Genomic DNA, 25,292 nt, shown 5'->3' with positions numbered 1-25,292 from the left:
TTCTTCATTTAATTTATACACTTATTATTATCATTAAATTTCCCAAACAATTAGTTATGAAATGAAAAATACAATTTCTGGTAAATTGAGTCTAAATTCTGTAAGTGATTGTAATCTGCACCATAAAAGACAGTACTGAATGCATTGTAATAGGAAAGGTCATATTATATGTATGCATATATATAAATTGGTAAAATTAAATTGAAATGTTAGAAAAGTATATTTTATGAATATATATTTTTAATCTGTTAAATAAGAAAAAAATAAAATGTTGAATAAATGATGGTTTTTTAATTCTGAAAATGAGTTGCAACAGATCTTTGAATGAGCAAACCATGAAGCCTCATGTGTACATTCAAATACATGTATTTTGAATTTTTTTTTTTTTTTTTTGAAACAGATACCAATAACTGTTTTCATGTGATAATAGCACTAACAACATAATTAGTCCAACATGTTGTTACCTAAACTTAATTAACAAGGTTAACTATATTTACTAATTATTAGCCATTGTCATCTTCATTGTTTTGCAGTAAAAAAAAAGCTATAACTATACATATTTTTGTATGTCCATTAATCAACACTTTAAAATGTTGCTGTTTTTTCTTGGAAAATGTTTTAAAATAATTTTTAGAGTAGGTACTCCAAAACAAAGTATATACACAAATTGATAATAAACAGGAAATGGCTCGAGTCATCATCAGTCGGTGTGGAGATGAATTGTTGAATATATGTGTATATCACTGTTTACATTGAAGTTCTGGGAAAAAAAAGGTGTGAGAATATTCCCTTCAGGCTAAATTTTACAATATATTTTCAAAGGTGTGAAATTGGAATCCATTCAATGATTTCAATCTGATCACTCTTTTACAACATTATATAAGATTTTCCAGGATCAATAAATTACTCTAGATCTCTTGAAAATTCTTCAGCAAATCAAAGATACTGAAATACAATCAAGCCTTTGGAAGCAATTTCAGTACTCTTTTGAGATGGGGTGGGGTACATGTAAGGAGGTGGGCTCAACTGATGAAGAATTTATAGAAGCATACGACTTTTATAATTTTGTTGCATAATATTCGTAGCGTAAAAGAGACGTCTGCATATGGGGGCAACATTTCTTCTGCTTGATTTTTTAAAATTGTTTTAATTTTATTTTTTGTTTTACTGAATAACGATAAAATGTGTGAATCGTTAGCTTTCCACTCTTACTCTGTATTTGGTGTTGATGTGCAGTGCTAAGTTTGTACAATCTCGTAAGATTTCAATACATGTATATAAAAAAAAAAACCTGAAATAGACTTGAAATTAAACAACAGTGGCCTTATCGGCAGACATATGGCTGCAATTAGCCCTTTGTTTTATTTCACAAGTCCTGCAGCTAGTATCTGAAATGTACTGTTTGTACACTTTGAATACAAGATTATTGATAGGAAAGTTAAGTATATGTGTATACTTTTCACACGGAAATTACATTTGGTACATCATTAACTTTCAAATATCAAATTATATATTTTTATTCATTTTTACTATTTACAATTTATTCAGTTTGGTCTTCCACGAAAGATATTTTTAAATGGGAATGTGATCTACAGGATAACATTAAAACAAGGTGATTGAAGTTATATATTAGAATGACATATTATCTTCTTTATATACCAACAGTCCTAAGGGGACCGCTTTGATTATTTACTATAATTTAAATCAAGGATCTATAAATTGTCATTTTTTTCTACTAAACTTTAAAAAAAATTCCTTTTCGTCCAAAGTTTCTTAAAATAAAAGTTACATTGGCTATTATTGTTTAGATGAAAAAAATAAATCACTTAAACGTAAAGACCATAAGTATTTAAAATCTATAACTTACATTCTAGAAAGGGACATAACTCTGTAAAGAGTATCGTATTATGCTATAGTGTCCTAGATCGGACATAGATATTCTTTAAGCTAGAGTATAAGCTATAATTTTATAAATGATTTATTTTTATTTTATCGATAAAAAACAATAATAGGACATATTCATAAATGCGTCACAAGACCCACTTCGAGATATTGACTCTGCTGACTTCTAAACGCTTTAGCTTTGGACGGGACTATATTTTTGGACGGGGGTGTCGATCCCAAGTTAAGCTCAATCTGATTTTTTTTTTTTTTTTTTTTTTTTTTTGATATTTGTCATCTGAGTTTGATTTCACAGAAAAATAATCAACTTCTGTTGTATTACCTGTTTTTCTTAATCTTGCAGTAAATGTTTGAATACTAATAAAGCAACTTAAGTCTGCTGTTAAACCTACCCCCCCCCCCTCCCCTTGCTAACTTCCAAGAAACCAATATCTTCACCCCAGATCTCCATAGGGTATGATACATGTATGTATATACCTAGAGGCATTTAAGAGTCTTTTGTTTTCCCCAGGTAGCAAAACTGTCACAATTTGCTTGGAACTAACAAAACATACACAAGGGATATTAACACACAGCAAGTCGATTTAACAAATGAATCTACAATAGAAATTCATGAAAAACAAACTCTATGCTTTTACTAAACCTTTGGATTAAGTCATAATTTTTTTTTTCATTTTCAATTTAAAAATTAAATCCAAACAATTTTACATCGTTCATAATTGATAGCAAACAATTAATATAAAATTGCATAACCCCCCCCCCCCCCCTTAAGGACAGATGATACAAACAAACGTTTGTCAAAAAAATCGAAAATATAAACTTGAATCATGTTTATGAAAGTAAAATGAATGCTCGTATAGCTTTTGATTGTTCATTCTACGTTTCACAAAAATGGGATTTGAAGTGACAAAAATTTATAGGTTACTATTGATTATCACATGAAGGATGGTTGGTGAATGATACAATTTTGAACATCATAAAAAGTTAACAATATATCAAAATGTCGTGAATTAAAAGAAGAAGAAGGGGCTTTATTGAGGCTATGTACTGACTGGACTTTTAAACTTGTACTGAATATCCCACTGACCATGCAAATAAAATTTTCTTGACTTTTCAAGGGAAACATTAATTTTTATTTTAGAGATACAGAGAGACTACCCACCCGTCCACTACCCCTCCTCCTTCTTATCATGTTCTCAATGATCATGATGATGTCCCATTTATATAAAATGTTAATATTTTTGGTATTGGGCATTTTAATTACCATTATTACCCATGGCAGTATTTACAACAACAACAAAAAAAATCTGAAAAAAGATAGGCCTGATAATTTATTTCATTTCTTTGTTTTCTCGTGAACTATGCATTGTTTAAATTAAAAAAAGATAAACCAATAAATAAAAAGAAGCAGTAATATTCTATCTATGGATTCACTTCTTAAAAATTCTGTGCAGACGGATGCATTATATTCCTAGAATTACCCAATACCAACCAAAGAAAAAAAAAACGGCGACAAGATTATTATGAGGATATTGGAATTTCCACATGATGTTTGTAAACAAAATTATGACGAAGACCTGCTCTATTTTTGTAAGTAGATCTAGAATTATTAAATTTGTTATTTATTTCATTTAAAGCATGTTAATACATGGCTCATAGATTCTTTTTTTTTTTTTTTTTGAAGTCTAAAGATCTATAGATCATCCTGATTCCTCGTTAACTGATGAAACAATCTTATGAATTTCTGTCACTGTAAAGTGTTTGCAGAGCTAGCAGTCGATGGGGTTATTCAGTAGTACATTATACAAGTTAACAAAGTAAATAATCGTCAGAAAATTATACACATCGGAATATTATTCTTTCGTTCGAATTTCCTCAATGACAACGTTGTAGGCTAGTATTCGTTCGTTCGAATATTCTCAATGTGTACACTAGCTGATGATTGTACTTAAAAAATTATACTGTCATGTCTAAATTTGTCTGTAATTTGCAAGTTACAATTTATAAGTATCTTGATCACAGTCATCAGCATTACTGATTAGAAAATTAATTATCTTCTCTCAGACATGGTTAAAAGTATCCTACTACTGTAGTGTACTAGGGATTAACAAACATTGCATGTGTTGCAAGTACTATTTTTTTTTTTTTTTTTTTTTTTTTTTTTGGTGTCAAGATAAATTTTGAGATATGGGGGGTCAGTGCTTATAGTACATGTCATGATGGACATAATTAATAACCCCCAAAACTCCTACTTATATTGTTTGGAAGTATCCAAATATCAAATTACTAATTCTCTGTTAGAAAATTGGTTGATCCTCTGAAGTTTACATAGGACATGTACCCACATGATTATTGATATAATCAATGTTTTTTTTTTTTTTTAATCTCTGAAAAACAGTCTTAAAACTTTGAGTGAAAAATCAATCTTTATACTGCTAAACTCATTTTTTATACCATGAATACATACTTAGGAATATCATTATTAAGTTATGTTCATGTTCTTTTGAGGGGAAAAAATATACATCATGTAGATGCTTATGTGTAAGTAAATTATAAAAGACAAAAATGCTAGGACTTTTTTATTTTACATATTTATTTGTAAAAATATTTTTTCTATTAATTGGAAATGAAATAAAAAAAAGTTCTAGCTTTATTACTAATAATATGATTTTTTATTAGAATTGATAGGATATTGGATGTTTAAGAAATAAAGACCGCATTCTCGTGAATGTTGCAGGATAACCTGCAATGTTAATGTAGACATAGATTTAAATTACACAAGGACTCCCATGCCAATTTCAATAGTCCTCACCCACTGAAGTCAAACACAAAGGTAGTCGCACGAGATTTACATGCATATTTAGCCTCCTTAGCGTCAGACACAGAGACAGGTGCGCACGAGATTTTCATGCATATTAGGCCTTCTTAGCTCCTGACCTATCGACCTGCCTAATTTACATTCCGATAGAATTATCAAGAAATCAATTCCGCTAACTTTCAAAGAGTTACCACAGAGAAAAAAAAAACAGACATGGAAATATTATGGCATGACATCATGAGAAATTCTCAAGGGCATGAAACTACTATATACAGATACCGGTAAATGAATGCAGAACATGCACAAAGTTTCATTTATGGTATATTGATAGATAAAAATAATTTATACTTTTATACTTCGACCTCAGTAGGGGTAAATTTTAGCGTCAGTCATTTTGGCTGGATCGAGAAATTTGAGTGATCGATATTCAATTCATTTTCTAATTTTAGTGAAAAATTTAATCCATGCTTTGTTATTATACATGTAATTGGTATTGTATGATTTATTCTATTTTTTTTCTTTAACAGAAAATGAAGGTATAGTAGCTGACATATAGTGTACATGTACCACTTGAAGATTTGTCCCCCTTGTAGATACAAGAAATGCAAAGGTAATTCTTTGTGAAAATAGAGAGAATGAATAATAAAATTTTTCAAACCATACAACAAAAACTACTTTGAATAATTAGTACGCAACCAACCATTTACAATTTAATTTTGCAGTTTTATTTCTTTAACATTGAAAAAAAATCAAATTTGATATTTTTTTTTAGCTCTACTGGTCAGAGACCAGAAGAGCTTATGGGATAGGAAGGTGTCCCTCGTCCATCCGTCTAGCTGTCCGTCTGTCCATGGCATCTAGTTGTCTGTCTGTCTAGCTGTCCATCTGTTTGTAATTTTTCAAAACACTACTCCTCCTACAGTTTTATTCTGATTTCAATATAACTTAGACTGCACTAAGGTACATTTCAATGAACGGTGCTGCCATGGTTACTAAAAATAGAAATTTCTGTAAAATTCCTTTAAAACGCTACTCCACCTACAATTTTGGTATGATTTCAATATAATGTGGCACACAAGTAGACTACACTTAGATACATAATTCTATTTATTGCTGTCTGTTGCAAAGTTTCAAATCCAAGTGTTACTTTTTCTTTGTTATACATATAGACCAGGAGAGCTACAGTCTCATCAGAGACTTCTGGTTTATCCTTTTCATCACACAGCGACTTTCTTTTTTTTCAGTGTACACAGATACATACACATAAAAGGAGACATCACCTCATGATCTGTGGATCCATTGAAAACTTTAAGGACAAAACTTTTGATAATTCATTCATGTATAGAGTGTTGACTCGAATATTGAATATCTAATGAATGGAACCAAGAGAATTAATTTAAGAAGTATTATATTGTATATTACTCTTCTTATTCATCTGTCAAATTTCTTAATTAAAAATTAAACTTAAAGGCTTAAATAAGGATTTTTTTTTCATTATTTTAATTAGAACAAGTTCTTTAATTTATTTTTCTCTTATATAAACGGGCATTTAAGGTCATACGCAACGTAGTTTGCACTTTATTGGGTTCTTCCCTGGAGTTGAAGAGTTCCACTAAATGAAGAACCTGTGTGCAATATTTTTATTGTCTATATATGGATTTGTAAATCTCTTCTAAAACAATTTTGATAAAAAAAATCTGGAATTTATGTTTTGTAATTTTTGTACATTTTTCTTTGAATAATGCAAAATTTTTCAAACTTTAATATCTTTTCAAAATCCCTGGAAATGCATGCTGATTTTTTGTTTAAAAATATGTTATATGGTACATGTATTATAAGTTTAAATTTAGAATATCTTGAAAAATTATCAGTAGGTAAGGTATCTTGCGTATGTCCTTAAATGTAAAATGAAGATATGTGTACCTTTATTCAATGAACTAGGGAACTCATGAAGTGTGCATATTTATATATTATTATGCTTCCTGTCAGTTTGTCTCTATATAATCAATACCCAACTATTTTCGCATAGTGTTCTAAGGATTTATATAGCATAAGCATACTATGCCGAAATAGTGCACGGCTGTCTTTTCTAGAGAAAATGTATTTAGCACCCACGCTGGGGATCGAACTCACGATCTCGAGAACGTTAGTCCAACGCGTTAACGATTACGCCACAAGCACCGCTACTTTAGCGAATATATTTTCAAGTATATAAACGTAGTTTTTATACATTTGTCACAAAACAAGAAATAAATGAATATAATTTCTTAAAGACTGATATTATTGATAAGGATCTTAAAGAAAAATTCTCTAACAAATAATCGAATTTTTCAGTAACCAAAATTGCAACGTAACATGAACTGGTTCTTCGGAGTCAATAAAACGCTTTTTGATATAACGCTTGATTAAAGAATGTTCAAGAAAATTTTCATTTAGATTTAAAGTCTGCAAAGAGGTTTGGGATTGAGAATTTAATTAAATTGTCGTATACAAACAACAGTCAGCATAATAATTATAATAGTGTTATTATTTGGATGTACTATGCCGAAATAGTAGTCAGGGTTTGACACATAGTGCACTCGCCTCCGGCTCGTGCACCATGTGTCAAACCCTGACTACTATTTCGGCATAGTACATCCAAATAATAACACTATTATATAAATAGTGTTGTATTTTGCATGCACTATTCTTAAAAAGTAGTCAGGGTTTGACACATGGTGCACAAGCCGGAGGCTTTAGGTATAATGTACAGATAGTTTTAGAGAATAGTAGTTGAGTGATGGGGTCAATTGCAAGAAACTATTTTAGAAGAATTATTTTGTTTATTTTTCATCTTAAGTGTTAGCTGCAGAACTGTAGCTCTCTGAAAAAATATATATTGACAGACGGGAGAGCTACAGTGCCACCCATAGAAAAAACTGTATATTTATTGTGCACTTTTTGTGCGCTGTTTCTCAATTTATTTCTCAGTGTTTTTTAAAACTGTCATCTCAAAATATTACTAAACGTGTGTTTCTAACATATTCTTTCACTGTTTCCACAATAAAACATTCCTTATAATTGTTTTTAACAGCCCTCCTGGCCCTGAAATTGAAATCATTGAAAATTTTGCCTATTTATACTGCCATTTTGTTCTTCACAAGAATTCGGTCCAACGCACTTAGTACAAGTGTAAACTACGAAAGTTATAGAGGAGTAAGGACTTTTTTGAAATGTAGCTTTTTTTTCAATTGAGGTAAGAATTTCGAAGAATTAATTCAGAACCGAGCGCACTTTTTTGTGCGCAATAAATATACAGTTTTTTCAATGGGTGGCACTGTAGCTCTCTGGTCTGTCAACATATATTTTTTCTGAGAGCTACAGTTCTGCAGCTACTTAAATGTAAAATATTTGAAACTAAGTTTATATATATTATAGTACATTGATATTTATAACGGCGTCTGTGTTGTAATCGGTAGCGCGTCGGACTGACAATCTCGGGGTTGTGAGTTCGCTCCCAGGCGTGGGCGCAGTCAGTTTTTCTTCAGAAAATGAAGTCGTGCACTATTTCGGCATAGTATGCTTATGCTATTTAAATCCTTAGAACACTATGCAAGAATAGTAGGGTATGGGTTATGTAGAGACAAACTGACAGGAAGCATAATAATTGACAATATGCATTTATGACAAGAAAATTGAAAATCTTCCTGAAAGAAGTTGAATAAATTTAAGCCACTGAAGTACCAATCTAGTTAAAATTAGATGATAGATCCGCTCACATAGTCAATACAGTCAGTTTAGCGAGTATGCGTGCGGATCTAACATCTTATTTAAATTACACATAGATTGCTGAGGTAAAAGTTTAATACATGTACCCAATATCATTCTGCTATATTTGCATCCGCGTGGGTATTAACAGTGAGCATTAACTAACTGTGGCCTGGACCTCTTATTTTATGTGTTATGGGGTGTCCAACAAGGTGCATGCTGACGTTTAACAAAGAAGAAACTTGCAATGGCCTAAGGTGACTTGGCTATTATCAGTTGAATACATGTCAATGGTGCATGGTTATTATATGTACCAAAAAATAACAAGTAAAAGATCAGCAGAGTGCTTTTATTAAAGAAGTAACAGAACTAAGGAAAACTTGTTTTCTACTGGATGATATGAAACAATGAGTAGAGAACCACCGCAAATATTTCTGGATCCATGCCCTTTCATCATGTTTATTTTTGAACGGGTTCAATGAACTGTCAAAAATTCTTGATATGTTTAGTAGGTGTAGGTAGAAAGTTTTGAAATTAGTGAAAAGGTTGTTAAATATTTTTAATGCAAACTACCAGTAAATGTGCATAATGAAGATGGTTGAATTTTTTTCAACATTATTTTCTGTTCATTTGTCAGATCGGGTTCGTTATGTGTAAAATAATTTCCAGCTGTCATTGGAACAAAACAAGGCATGATCAGGATCAGACAAAGAAAATTAAAAGTAAAAATTAGGTAAATTATTACAGTTTGTGCGTCTAAACAAGTTTTAAAACTCTCTTAAGAATCTCAGAGAGACTGATACGACCCAATTTCATGTGATTTTTTAATTGGAAACCTATCAGTTTAGACTTTAGTGCAGCAAACAGGCAAAGATCTAACAACGTGCATGGATCTGATCATGTTGTAAAGCTTGACAAATGGCACTTATGCAATAAATTAACCTAAATGATTAGGAGGAAAATAAACATAAAAAGATTTGTTCTTTCTTAATTGCATTTTTTTATTTTTCCCATTCAAAATTTACATACAAGGAATAAAAGAAGGTAATCTACATACAAGGGAAATTGCCTTTTTACTTAAAAAAAAAACAAAAAAAAAAACTGAAAGTTATAGAGATAAAACCACTTTTGATTTTTTGATCTTTAATCATTGAAAAAATTAAACATTACCCCAAAATTGGTTGATTTTAAGAAATTTAAAAAAAAAATGGTTTAGGAAACACATAACTTAAATGAAAATAAATAATTAATAGTAGTTAAACTGTTCAATAGTTTCTTTATTTGGTTTAAAACTGTTGTTTCTTTATCCCATGGGAGAATTTTTTTCTATTTTGTAATGAATATGGGATAAATCCCACATTTATAAAGAGATGGGAGATTATCTTCTATATACAAGTATATGGGAGATTTTGTCCCATTATAAAGCATTCATGGGATTTTCAAACTTCTATGGGAGAAAAAATCCCACAGAATACCTTTTTCTCCCACAGAATAATGGTGGGATATTGGTTAGGAGAAAAAATCCCACCATTATCCCATGGGATTTCTTGGTTTCAGGTGTAATATCTTTTTGCCTAAAAGATAATCAGGTGTAAATTTTGGTTCATGTGTTAAGTTTTAAAAAATCCCATCAGATGACATAAATGGTTTCCACATATCTTTGGAAAAGTGGTTGGCGAAAGTCCGGACAAATGTCGTGTCCGGAGTTAAATGTCGCACTGTTTATAGTAAATCAAAGTTTTTAAAGTGATCACTATAGTGAATCAAAGTTTTCAAAGTGATCACTATAGTAAATCAAAGTTTTCATAGTGATCACTATAATAAATCAAAGTTTTCATAGTTATCACTATAGTAAATCAAAGTGTCAAAGTTATCACAATAGTAAATCAAAGTTTTCATTGTGTTGAAGTTACCACTATAGTTAACTACAGTAAACTATAGTTAACTATTAGTATTTTTTTGTTAGGGCAATACCAAAACAGTGGTATTTTCAATTGTCGGAAAGAGTAAAATCTTTGTTATCTTATTGTAAACTAGTTATAATTGTAACGGGGACCGTTACAGATGTTCCCCAAACGCTCCCCAACTCCCTTTTGGTGTCTTATTTCTTGTAAGCTTCATTAAATAAGGCAATGAAGTATATTTTTGCATTTCACGCGCGCGCACATGCATGCATGTGCAGGATTACCATGTCATCCCGTTTGTATTTTAAATGCATCTTTATATTCTCAGTATCAAAACATTTCATCAAAAAATATATAAGTTCCGGCTATATCAAGCATATTGGTCATCTTAGCATTGCACGCACGCGCACCTGCATGCATGTTCATAATGACCATGCCATTTTGTCTACACTTACAATATGTCTGTTTATTCTTAGTATCAAAGCTTTTCATAAAAAAAATATAAAAGTTACAGCTATATTAAGTGTATTGGTCATTTAACAGATTGCACGCGCGCGCATGTGCATGCATGTGCATGATGGTCACATCATCTTGTCTACACTTTTAATATTTCTGTATATTCTTAATATCAAAGCTTTTCATCAAAAAATATAAAAATTATGGCTATATTAAGTGAATTGGTCATTTAACACATTGCATGCGCGCGCACGTGCATGAATATGCATGCATGTGCAGGCTGACCATGTCGTCTTGTCTACACTTTTAATATATATAAATATTTTGAGTATCAAAGCATTTCATCAAAAAGTATCAAAGCTACGACTATATCGAGTAAATTGGTCATTTTACGCTTTGCACGTGCGCGCACGTGCATGCATGTGCATTCTGACCATGTCATCTTGTTAACACTTTTAATATATCCTTATATTCTGAGTATCAAAGCATTTCATGAAAAAATATAAAAGTTACAGCTATATCAAGAATATTGGTCATTTTATGCAATGCACGCGCACGCACGTGCATGCACGTGCGCACAAAATGACCTTCGTTCCGCAAATCTACATAACATGCCTAGTAACCCTAAAAAGGTTTCACATCAATTGGATGTATAGTTTCCGAGATCACTCACGGACAAAAAAGTACCCAGGAAGAAAAATAATAATAACTAGTGCTAATTGTAACGGGAACCGTTACAGATGTTCCCCAAACGGCTCCCCAATCCCTTGTGATGCCCCATTCCCTACAAGCTTCAATAAATTAGACAATACTTTTGTAATATAGATGGACACTTTATTTTTAAGGGTATTTCATTGGAAAACTACTCTGATATAGCCATATGGGTATGAGCCAATCTAATAGCTACATTTTTTACATTAATTATCTTATAGTGTCTCACAATACATACATTTGTTTTAAATATTAAAGAATTTCATTGAAAAATAAGAGAGATGTAACCCTTTAAGTATTAGCCAATCAAAATTCAGCATACGCGCATGCATGGCCTTGCATTCAATTTTGATAGTATCATAATGTAGGAGCTCTATGTGCCTATCCATGTCTTAAATTTCATCCTGTTTTGTTAAAAACCAAGGGAGTTAAAGACATTTAAAGTTTCAACCAATCAGTTTGCAGCATACCTGCATGCGCGTGTTTTCAAGAAATTTCCTATATAACATGTTGTAGCACCTTATAATATATACTTATATTCTAAATTTCAAAGTATTTTGTCAAAAAACAAGGAAATTATTGAGATTTTTGTATCAGCCAATCAGAGAAGAGCGCACATGCATGCGCGTGAGTTCACGCTAATTTGACCATGTTGTCTTGTCTAGACTACTAATATATCTTTATATTTTGAGTTTCAAAGCAATTGATCAAGAAATATAAAAGTTACGGCTTCATCAAGTATATCAGTCATTTCACTCATTGCACGCGCGCGCACGTGCATGCATGTGCGCGCAAAATGACCTTCGTTCCACACACCTACACAACATGCCTATTAACCCTAAAAAGGTTTCATGTCAATCGGATGAGTGGTTCTATGAGAACACTCCCGGACAAAAAAGTACCGGAGAAGAAAGTAGAAAAAAAGAATAATAATAATAATAATAATAATAATAACTAGATGGTTCTCGTTGCGAGCAACGAGTGGGTCTTCCGTCTGATTTTGGATGAGATAAGTCAAGATCTTGACTGAGATATTCGTCTATAAAAAGTGAAAGGATGCATATTGTTTATAACATTATTCTGAGCATCTTTTGTTCAATATTACTGATCAAAATATTTCCCCTTGTTCGAGGTGTCAAAGATTTGGCATTCTGGCCCTTTATGGCCCATTATTTTGAACACACGATCAAAGTTTTATAATATATAGTTAACGAATGTTAAGATGAACATTTTTCCTTCAGGAATTTATAACAAAATATTGATTATTTAAAAGTTATAAATGAAAGACTTTTGGCCCTTCTGGGCCTTAATTTGAGGGATCAACCCCCTTTTTCTTGATATCAAATGAAAGTTCTTGTGATTTTCAGAAATTTCCTTTCGTTTAAGAGATATATAGAATAACAATATTTAGGGGCCAGCCCTCCGAGTCCTTAATGGGGATGTCTTGCATAAATTAAAAGGGTGTATATTGTTTAGAACATTATTCTGAACATCTTTTGTTCAATATTGCTAATCAAAATAATTTCCCTTTTCGAGATATAAAGTGTCAAAGATTTAGCATTCTGGCCCCTTCTGGACCCTTATTACGTAACATACGATCAAAATTTTATAATATATAGTTGCAGAATGTTAAGATGAACATTTTTCTTCAGTAATTTATAACAAAACATTGATCATTAAAAAGTTATAAATGAAAGACTTTTGGCCCTTCCGAGCCCGTAATTTGAGGGGTCAACCCCTTTTCCTTATTATCAAATGAAAGGTCTTGTGATTTTGAAGTTTTTGTGTTCAACAACTATTCAGAAATTTCCTTTCGTTTATGAGATATATAGAATAACAATATTTAGGGGCCAGCCCTCCGAGTCCTTAATGGGGATGTCTTGCAAAAATTAAAAGGGTGTATATTGTTTAGAACATTATTCTGAACATCTTTTGTTCAATATTGCTTATCAAAATATTTCCCCTTTTCGAGATATAAAGTGTCAAAGATTTAGCATTCTGGTCCCTTATGGCCCCTTATTACGTAACATACAATCAAAATTTTATAATATATAGTTGCAGAATGTTAAGATGAACATTTTTGCTGCAGTAATATATAACAAAATATTGATCATTAAAAAGTTATAGATGAAAGACTTTTGGCCCTTCTGAGCCCCTAATTTGAGATGTCAGCCCCTTTTTCTTGATATCAAATGAAAGGTCTTGTGATTTTGAAGTTTTTTTGTTCAACAACTATTCAGAATATTCCTTTCGTTTAAGAGATATATAGAATAACAATATTTAGGGGCCAGCCCTCCAAGTCCTTAATGGGGATGTCTTGCAAAAATTAAAAGGATGTATATTGTTTAGAACATTATTCTGAACATCTTTTGTTCAATGTTGCTTATCAAAATATTTCCCCTTTTCGAGATATAAAGTGTCAAAGATTTAGCATTCTGGTCCCTAATGGCCCCTTATTACGTAACATACAATCAAAATTTTATAATATATAGTTGCAGAATGTTAAGATGAACATTTTTGCTTCAGTAATTTATAACAAAATATTGATCATTAAAGAGTTATAGATGAAAGACTTTTGGCCCTTCTGAGCCCCTAATTTGAGGGGTCAGCCCCTTTTTCTTGATATCAAATGAAAGGTCTTGTGATTTTGAAGACTTTTTGTTCAACAACTATTCAGAAATTTCCTTTAGTTTAAGAGATATATAGAATAACAATATTTAGGGGCCAGCCCTCCAAGTCCTTAATGGGGATGTCTTGCAAAAAATAAAAGGGTGTATATTGTTTAGAACATTATTCTGAACATCTTTTGTTCAATATTGCTTTTCAAAATATTTCCCCTTTTCAAGATATAATGTGTCAAAGATTTAGCATTCTGGCCCCTTCTGGCCCCTTATTACGTAACATATGATCACAATTTTATAATAAATAGTTGCAGAGTGTTAAGATGAACATTTCTGCTTCAGTAATTTATAACAAAATATTGATCATTAAAGAGTTATAGATGAAAGACTTTTGGCCCTTCTGAGCCCCTAATTTGAGGGGTTAGCCCCTTTTTCTTGATATCAAATGAAAGGTCTTGTGATTTTGAAGACTTTTTGTTCAACAACTATTCAGAAATTTCCTTTAGTTTAAGAGATATATAGAATAACAATATTTAGGGGCCAGCCCTCCAAGTCCTTAATGGGGATGTCTTGCAAAAAATAAAAGGGTGTATATTGTTTAGAACATTATTCTGAACATCTTCTGTTCAATATTGCTTATCAAAATATTTCCCCTTTTCGAGATATAATGTGTCAAAGATTTAGCATTCTGGCCCCTTCTGGCCCCTTATTACGTAACATATGATCAAAATTTTATAATATATAGTTGCAGAGTGTTAAGATGAACATTTCTGCTTCAGTAATTTATAACAAAATATTGATCGTTAAAGAGTTATAGATGAAAGACTTTTGGCCCTTCTGAGCCCCTAATTTGAGGAGTCGGCCCCTTTTTCTTGACATCAAATAAAAGGTCTTGTGATTTTAAAGACTTTTTGTTCAATATGTTTTAACAAAATACTTTTATTTAAAATGTTATTATAAGAAATGTCTCTAAAATTCACTCATAAATCACGTCCTAAATTTTGACCCCTACCGAGCTTCCATACTTCGCACTTCCGGAAAATTTGAAAACCAAGGTGCACAACTAGAACATGTCCTCTATCACCACTGAAAGTTTCAGCACTCTAGCTTTTGTCGTTCTTGAGTTTTTGTGCAGACACAAGGTCTATCAAAAAATCAATCAAAGGGCGATAACTTCCGACCGGAAGTGATTTCTCAAAAACTGAAGCGGCGTTATAAACTTCAGATAGCAACGCATTAACCCTGAAAATTTGAAGCAAATCGATCGAGCGATCTCCGAGAAATCTTCTGCACAAAATCGGTAAGGAAAAAAAAAAGAATAATAATAATAACTAGATGAGATCTCGTTGCGAGCAACGAGTAGGTCTTCCGTCCGATTTTTCGATAAGATGAGATATGATTTTGACCATGATCTTTGTTAAAAGGTAATAATATATATAGACTTCCCTAATTAGATTTAAATCCTTTGATTTTACATACATTATCAAAGAGCTATCGATGAATTGCTTTTGGCCCCTCTGAACCCCTAGTTTGAGGGGCAGCCCCTTTTTCTTGATATCAATTGAAAGGTCTTGTGATTTTGAAGACTTTTTGTTCAACAACTATTCAGAGATTTCTTTTCGTTATGGAGATATGCTGAATGGAAATATTTAGGGGCCACCCCTCCAAGTCCTTAATGGGGCCGTTTGACAAAAATTGAAAGAGTGCATATTGTTTAGAACTTTATTCGGACCATCTTTTGTTCAGTATTGCTTTTCAAAATATTCCCCCTTTTCGAGATATAAAGCGTCAAAGATTTAGAATTCTGGCCCCTTTTGACCCCTTATTACGTAACATATGATCAGAATCTTATCATATATTGTCGTAAATCGTTAAGATAAGCATATTTGCTTCAGTAATGTATTACAAATTATTGATCGTTAAAGAGTTATAGGTTGAAGACTTTTGGCCCCTCTGAGCCCCTAATTTGAGGGGTCAACCCCTTTTTCTTGATATCAATTGAAAGGTCTTGTGATTTTGAAGACTTTTTGTTCAACAACTATTCAGAGATTTCTTTTCGTTATGGAGATATGCTGAATGGAAATATTTAGGGGCCACCCCTCCAAGTCCTTAATGGGTCCGTTTGACAAAAATTGAAAGGGTGCATATTGTTTAGAACATTATTCTGAACATCTTTTGTTCAGTATTGCTTTTCAAAATATTCCCCCTTTTCGAGATATAAAGCGTCAAAGATTTAGAATTCTGGCCCCTTGTGACCCCTTATTACGTAACATATGATCAGAATCTTATCATATATTGTTGTAAATTGTTAAGATAAGCATATTTGCTTCAGTAATGTATTACAAATTATTGATCGTTAAAGAGTTATAGGTTGAAGACTTTTGGCCCCTCTGAGCCCCTAATTTGAGGGGTCAACCCCTTTTTCTTGCTATCAAATGAAAGGTCTTGTGATTTTGAAGACTTTTTGTCCAACAACTATTCAGAGATTTCTTTTCGTTATGGAGATATGCTGAATGGAAATATTTAGGGGCCACCCCTCCAAGTCCTTAATGGGGTCGTTTGACAAAAATTGAAAGGGTGCATATTGTTTAGAACATTATTCTGACCATCTTTTGTTCAGTATTGCTTTTCAAAATATTCCCCCTTTTCGAGATATAAAGCGTCAAAGATTTAGCATTCTGGCCCCGTGTGACCCCTTATTACGTAACATATGATCAGAATCTTATCATATATTGTTGTAAATTGTTAAGATAAGCATATTTGCTTCAGTAATGTATTACAAATTATTGATCGTTAAAGAGTTATAGATGAAAGACTTTTGGCCCCTCTGAGCCCCTAATTTGAGGGGTCAGCCCCTTTTTCTTGATATCAAATGAAAGGTCTTGTGATTTTGAAGACTTTTTGTTCAACAACTATTCAGAGATTTCTTTTCGTTATGGAGATATGCTGAATGGAAATATTTAGGGGCCACCCCTCCAAGTCCTTAATGGGGTCGTTTGACAAAAATTGAAAGGGTGCATATTGTTTAGAACATTATTCTGAACATCTTTTGTTCAGTATTGCTTTTCAAAATATTCCCCCTTTTCGAGATATAAAGCGTCAAAGATTTAGCATTCTGGCCCCTTGTGACCCCTTATTACGTAACATATGATCAGAATCTTATCATATATTGTTGTAAATTGTTAAGATAAGCATCTTTGCTTCAGTAATGTATTACAAATTATTGATCGTTAAAGAGTTATAGATGAAAGACTTTTGGCCCCTCTGAGCCCCTAATTTGAGGGGTCAGCCCCATTTTCTTGTTATCAAATGAAAGGTCGTATCATTCTGCACAACTTTTCTTCTATATGTTTTAACAAATTCTTAACATGTATGAAGATATGAAAGAAAAGGTGTAAAATTTTGTGAGATGTTTCTGAGACATGTTTTGAGCCCTATCGAGCTTCGGCGCCTTTTGTGCTAGAGAGATTTGGACACCTGCCTGCAAATCTACAAACCTTCCACTACCTTCACTGAAAATCTTGACTCAATATCTGAAGTCGTTTCGGAGGAGTTTCCAGGACAAGCCGACCCTCTGAAAATCAGAAAATCCTAAATATCTCGAGATGGAAAGTGACGTCATCAACGAAAAAAATTTCCAATAAGGTTCAGATCAATACCTATCAGATCTGAAAGTTTCATGAAAATCGGCCAAGACGTTACCGAGAACTTGCGTGCACAAAATCGGTAAGAATAATAATAATAATAATAATAATAACTAGATGGTTCTCGTTGCGAGCAACGAGTGGGTCTTCCGTCTGATTTTGGATGAGATTAATCAAGATCTTGACTGAGATATTTGTCTATAAAAGTGAAAGGATGCATATTGTTTTAAACATTATTCTGATCATCTTTTGTTCAATATTGCTTATCAAAATATTTCCCCTTTTCGAGATATAAAGTGTCAAAGATTTAGCATTCTGGCCAATTACGGTCCCTTATTACGCAACATATGATCAAAACTTTACAATATATAGCTGCAAAATATTAATATGAACATTTTTGCTTCAGTAATTTATAGCAAAATATTGATCATAAAAAAGTTATAGATAAAAGACTTTCGGCCCTTCTGAGCCCCTAATTTGAGGGTCGGCCCCTTTTTCTTGATATCAAATGAAAGGTCTTGTAATTTTGAAGACTTTTTGTTCAACAACTATTCAGAAATTTCCTTTCGATTAAGAGATATATAGAATAACAATATTTAGGGGCCAGCCCTCCAAGTCCTTAATGGGGATGTCTTGCAAAAATTAAAAGGGTGTATATTGTTTAGAACACTATTCTGAACATCTTTTGTTCAATATTGCTTATCAAAATATTTCTCCTTTTCGAGATACAAAGTGTCAAAGATTTAGCATTCTGGCCCCTTATGGCTCCTTGTTACGTAACATATGATCAAAATTTTATAATATATAGTTGCAGAATGTTAAGATGAACATTTTTGCTTCAGTAATTTATAACAAAATATTGATCATTAAAGAGTTATAGATAAAAGATTTTTGGCCCTTCTGAGCCCCTAATTTGAGGGGTCAGCCCCTTTTTCTTGATATCAAATGAAAGGTCTTGTGATTTCGAAGACTTTTTGTTCAACAACTATTCAGAAATTTCCTTTCGTTTAAGAGATATATAGAATAACAATATTTAGGGGCCAGCCCTCCAAGTCCTTAATGGGGATGTCTTGCAAAAATTAAAAGGGTGTATATTGTTTAGAACACTATTCTGAACATCTTTTGTTCAATATTGCTTATCAAAATATTTCTCCTTTTCGAGATACAAAGTGTCAAAGATTTAGCATTCTGGCCCCTTATGGCCCCTTGTTACGTAACATATGATCAAAATTTTATAATATATAGTTGCAGAATGTTAAGATGAACATTTTTGCTTCAGTAATTTATAACAAAATATTGATCATTAAAGAGTTATAGATAAAAGATTTTTGGCCCTTCTGAGCCCCTAATTTGAGGGGTCAGCCCCTTTTTCTTGATATCAAATGAAAGGTCTTGTGATTTCGAAGACTTTTTGTTCAACAACTATTCAGAAATTTCCTTTCATTTAAGAGATATATAGAATAACAATATTTAGGGGCCAGCCCTCCAAGTCCTTAATGGGGATGTCTTGCAAAAATTAAAAGGGTGTATATTGTTTAGAACATTATTCTGAACATCTTTTGTTCAATATTGCTTATCAAAATATTTCTCCTTTTCGAGATATAAAGTGTCAAAGATTTAGCATTTTGGCCCCTTATGGCACCTTGTTACGTAACATATGATCAAAATTTTATAATATATAGTTGCAGAATGTTAAGATGAACATTTTTGCTTCAGTAATTTATAACAAAATATTGAACATTAATGAGTTATAGATAAAAGACTTTTGGCCCTTCTGAGCCCCTTATTTGAGGGGTCAGCCCCTTTTTCTTGATACCAAATGAAAGGTCTTGTGATTTTGAAGACTTTTTGTTCAACAACTATTCAGAAATTTCCTTTCATTTAAGAGATATATAGAATAACAATATTTAGGGGCCAGCCCTCCAAGTCCTTAATGGGGATGTCTTGCAAAAATTAAAAGGGTGTATATTGTTTAGAACATTATTCTGAACATCTTTTGTTCAATATTGCTTATCAAAATATTTCTCCTTTTCGAGATACAAAGTGTCAAAGATTTAGCATTCTGGCCCCTTATGGCCCCTTATTACGTAACATATGATCAAAATTTTATAATATATAGTTGCAGAATGTTAAGATGAACATTTTTGCTTCAGTAATTTATAGCAAAATATTAATCATTAAAGAGTTATAGATAAAAGATTTTTGGCCCTTCTGAGCCCCTAATTTGAGGGGTCAGCCCCTTTTTCTTGATATCAAATGAAAGGTCTTGTGATTTTGAAGACTTTTTGTTCAACAACTATTCAGAAATTTCCTTTCGTTTAAGAGATATATAGAATAACAATATTTAGGGACCAGCCCTCCAAGTCCTTAATGGGGATGTCTTGCAAAAATTAAAAGGGTGTATATTGTTTAGAACATTATTCTGAACATCTTTTGTTCAATATTGCTTATCAAAATATTTCTCCTTTTCGAGATACAAAGTGTCAAAGATTTAGCATTCTGGCCCCTTATGGCCCCTTGTTACGTAACATATGATCAAAATTTTATAATATATAGTTGCAGAATGTTAAGATGAACATTTTTGCTTCAGTAATTTATAACAAAATATTGATCATTAAAGAGTTATAGATAAAAGATTTTTGGCCCTTCTGAGCCCCTAATTTGAGGGGTCAGCCCCTTTTTCTTGATATCAAATGAAAGGTCTTTTGATTTTGAAGACTTTTTGTTCAATATATTTTAACAAAATACTTTTATTTAAAATGTTATTATAAGAAATGTCTTTAAAATTCACTCAAAAATTTCGTCCTAAATTTCTACCCCTACCGAGCCTCCATACTTCGCACTTCCGGAAAATTTGAAAACCAAGGTGCACATCTAGAACATGTCCTCTATCACCACTGAAACTTTCAACACTCTAGCATTTGTCGTTCTTGAGTTTTTGTGCAGACACAAGGTCTATCTAAAAATCGATCAAAGGGCGATAACTTCTGACCAGAAGTGATTTTTCAAAAACTGAAATGCCGTTATAAACTTCAGATAGCAACGCATTAACCCTAAAAATTTGAAGCAAATCGATCGAGCGATCTCCGAGAAATCTTCTGCACAAAATCGGTAAGGAAAAAAAAAAGAATAATAATAATAAAAAGAAAAGTGAAAAATCAACAATAGAATAATAGAAGGGTCTTCCGCAGAAGACGGAAGACCCTAATAATAGGGAAAAAGAAACCGAACGAAAACAAGAAGGTCTTCCGTTGGAGACGGAAGACCTTAACTAGATGAGATCTCGTTGCGAGCAACGAGTAGGTCTTCCGTCCGATTTTTCGATAAGATGAGATATGATTTTGACCATGATCTTTGTTAAAAGATAATAATATATATAGACTTCCCTAATTAGATTTCAATCCTTTGATTTTATATACATTATCAAAGAGCTATCGATGAATTGCTTTTGGCCCCTCTGAGCCCCTAATTTGAAGGGTCAGCCCCCTGTTCTTGATATCAAATGAAAGGTCTCGAGAATTTGAAGACTTTTTGTTCAACAACTATACAGAGATTTCTTTTCGTTGTGGAGATATGCTGAATGGAAATATTTAGGGGCCACCCCTCCAAGTCCTTAATGGGGCCGTTTGACAAAAACTGAAAGGGTGCACATTGTTTAGAACATTATTCTGACCATCTTTTGTTCAGCATTGCATATCAAAATATTCCCCCTTTTCGAGATATAAAGCGTCAAAGATTTAGCATTCTGGCCCCTTGTGACCCCTTATTACGTAACATATGATCAGAATCTTATCATATATTGTTGTAAAACGTTAAGATAAACATCTTTGCTTCAGTGATGTGTTACAGATTATTGATCGTTAAAGAGTTAAAGATAAAAGACTTTTGGCCCCTCTGAGCCCCTAATTTGAAGGGTCAGCCCCCTGTTCTTGATATCAAATGAAAGGTCTCGAGAATTTGAAGACTTTTTGTTCAACAACTATACAGAGATTTCTTTTCGTTGTGGAGATATGCTGAATGGAAATATTTAGGGGTCACCCATCCAAGTCCTTAATGGGGCCGATTGACATAAATTGAAAGGGTGCATATTGTTTAGAACATCATTCTGACCATCTTTTGTTCAGTATTGCTTATCAAAATATTCCCCCTTTTCGAGATATAAAGCGTCAAAGATTTAGCATTCTGGCCCCTTGTGACCCCTTATTACGTAACATATGATCAGAATCTTATCATATATTGTTGTAAATTGTTAAGATAAACATTTTTGCTTCAGTAATGTATAACAAAATATTGATCGTTAAAAAGTTATAGATGAAAGACTTTTGGCCCCTCTGAGCCCCTTACTTGAGGGGTCAGCCCCTTTTTCTTGATATCAAATGAAAGCACTTATCATTCTGCACAACTTTTGTTATATATGTTTTAACAAAATATTTACAGGTATAAAGATATGATAGAAAACTTGTCAAATTTTGCGAGATGCTTGTGAGCCTATTTTTCGAGCCCAGGCGAGCTTTGGCGCCTTTTGCGCTGGAAAGATATGGACGCAAAAAAGCATATCTACAATCCCTCCTCTACCTTCACTGAAAATCTCAACTCAATACCTTTATTCGTTTTGGAGTGATTACCAGGACAAGCCGACCCTCTGAAAATCAGATAATTGTCTATATCTCACGACCGGAAGTGACGTCATCAATATAAAAAATTTCCAATAAGGTTCAGATAAATATCTATCAGATCTGAAAGTTTCATGAAAATCGACCGAGTCGTTTCCGAGAACTCGCGTGCACAAAATCGGTAAGAAAAAAAAAGAATAATAATAATAATAATAATAATAATAGGGAAAAAGAAACCGAACGAAAACAATAAGGTCTTCCGTTGGAGACGGAAGACCTTAACTAGATGCGATCTCGTTGCGAGCAACGAGTGGGTCTTCCGTCCGATTTTTGATAAGATGAGGTCAGAATTTGACTGAGATTTTTGTTCAAATATAATGATAAAAATAAATTAAGACGAAAATTTTGCTTCAGTAGTGTGTATTAAAATATTGATCATTAAAAAGTTATAGATTAAAGACTTTCGTCCGTCCTGGCCCCTATTTTGAGGGGCCAGTCCTTTTTTCTTGGTATCTTCCTATAGCTCTCATGATTTTGAACATTTTCAACAACTATTCTGAAATTCTTTTTGGCTTCCGAGATATATGCAAAAGAAATATTTAGGGGCTGGCCCTTCAACTCCTTAATGGGGCCGTTTAGCAAAAATGAAAAGGTTACATATTGTTTAAAACCTTATTTTGAACATCTTTTATTCAACACTGCTTATCAAAATATTTCCCAATTTCGGGATATAGAGTGCCAAAGATTTGTCATTCTGGCCCCTTGTGGCCCCTAATTATGTAACATATGATGTGAATATTATAATATATAGTTGTAAATTGTTGAGATAAACATGTTTGCTTCAGTAATGAATTACAAAATGTTGAGCATTAAAGAGTTATTCATCAGAGTCTATCGGCCCCTCTCAGCCCCTATTTTGAGGGGCCAGTCCCCTTTTCTTCATATCACTTTAAAGCTCTTATGATTTTGAACATTTTTTGTTCAACAACTATTCAGAAATTCTTTTTCGTTGCCGAGATATTAGCAAAAGAAGTATTTAGGGGCCGGCCCTTTAACTCCTTATTGGGGACGTTAAGCAAAAAATAAAAGGTTGCATATTGTTCAGAACATTATTTTGAACATCTTTTGTTCAGTATTGCATATCAAAATATTTCACACTTTTTGATATATATAGCGTTAAAGATTTTGCATTCTGGCCCCTTATGACCCCTAATTATGTAACATATAATGTGAATATCATAATATGTAGTTGTAAATCGTTAATATTAACATTTTTGCTTCAGTTATGCATTACAAAATATTGATCGTTAACGAGTTATTGATTAAAGACTTTCGGTCCCTCTCGGCCCTTATTTTGAGGGGCCAGCCCCTTTTTCTTCATACCACTTTAAAGCTCTCATGATTTTGAACACTTTTTGTTCAACAACTATTCAGAAATTCTTTTTCGTTTCCGAGATATTAGCAAAAGAAGTATTTAGGGGCCGGCCCTTTAACTCCTTATTGGGGACGTTAAGCAAAAAATAAAAGGTTACATATTGCTCAGAATATTATTTTGAACATCTTTTGTTCAGTATTGCATATCAAAATATTTCACACTTTCGAGATATATAGCGTTAAAGATTTTGCATTCTGGCCCCTCATGGCCCCTAATTATGTAACATATAATGTGAATATCATAATATGTAGTTGTATATCGTTAATATTAACATTTTTGCTTCAGTAATGCATCACAAACTATTGATCGTTAACGAGTTATTGATTAAAGACTTTCGGTCCCTCTCGGCCCTTATTTTGAGGGGCCAGCCCCTTTTTCTTCATATCACTTTAAAGCTCTTATGATTTTGAACACTTTTTGTTCAACAACCATTCAGAAATTCCTTTTCGTTTCCGAGATATTAGCAAAAGAGGTATTTAGGGGCCGGCCCTTTAACTCCTTAATTGGGACGTTTAGAGAAAAATGAAACATTGCATATTGTTTAGAACATTATTTTGAACATCTTTTGTTCAATATTGCTTATCAAAATATTTCCCACTTTTGAAATATAAAACGTCAAAGATTTTGCATTCTGGCCCCTAATGGCCCCTAATTATGTAATATATGATGTGAATTTTATAATATATAGTTGTAAATTGTTGAGTTAAACATTTTTGCTTCAGTAATGCATTACAAAATTTTGATCGTTAAGGAGCTATTGACTAAAGACTTTCGGCCCCTCTCGGCCCCTAATGTGATGAGTCAGCCCTTTTTCTTTGATATCATATAAAAGATCTTGTAATTCTACACAATTTCTATTCAATATGTTTTTAAAAAATCTCTATAGTTTTAGAGATATGATAAAAAATGTCTCGAAAATTCACTTCTGATTCATGTCCTAAATTTCGACCCCTACCGAGCTTCCATACTAGGTACTTCCGGAAAATTTGAAAACCCAGGTGCAAAACTTCAACATGTCGTCTATAATCGCTGAAAATTTCAGCGCTCTAGCTTTTGCCGTTTTTTAGTTTTTGTGTCGACAAAATGGTTATCTGAAAATCGATTAAAGGGCGATAACTTCCGACCGGAAGTGAATTTTAAGGATTTGAACAAAAAAGGATCATCTTCAGATCAAAAGGCATTACCCCTGAAAATTTCATGAAAATCGATCAAACCGTTTGCGAGATATCTTCTGCACAAAAATTGTAAAGAAAAAGTGGAATAATAATAATAATAACTAGATGCGATCTCGTTGCGAGCAACGAGTGGGTCTTCCATCCGATTTTTGATAAGATGAGATCAGAATTTGACTGAGATTTTTGTTCAAATATAATTATAAGAATAAATTGTTAAGACGAAAATTTTGCTTCAGTAGTGTGTATTAAAATATTGATCATTAAAG

General features: G+C 32.6%; 1 long non-coding RNA gene across 1 annotated transcript in view; it reads left to right on the top strand.

Annotated features, from left to right (window-relative positions):
• Positions 1–3,392: 3,392 nt before the first annotated feature.
• The window catches only part of LOC133199013 (uncharacterized), a 37,061-nt gene continuing 15,161 nt past the window's right edge, over positions 3,393–25,292 (top strand). The window contains exons 1-3 of the long non-coding RNA XR_009722715.1: positions 3,393–3,492; positions 5,248–5,330; positions 5,965–6,622. This is a non-coding gene — a long non-coding RNA (uncharacterized LOC133199013). The remainder of the gene's footprint in view (positions 3,493–5,247; positions 5,331–5,964; positions 6,623–25,292) is intronic.

Source organism: Saccostrea echinata, unplaced genomic scaffold, assembly GCF_033153115.1.
Source record: "Saccostrea echinata isolate AGI-Se365-2 ecotype Australia unplaced genomic scaffold, CSIRO_AGI_Sech_v1 ptg000033l, whole genome shotgun sequence".
Classification (NCBI taxonomy): Eukaryota; Metazoa; Mollusca; class Bivalvia; order Ostreida; family Ostreidae; genus Saccostrea; species Saccostrea echinata.
This window is presented reverse-complemented; position numbering and strand designations above follow the sequence as displayed.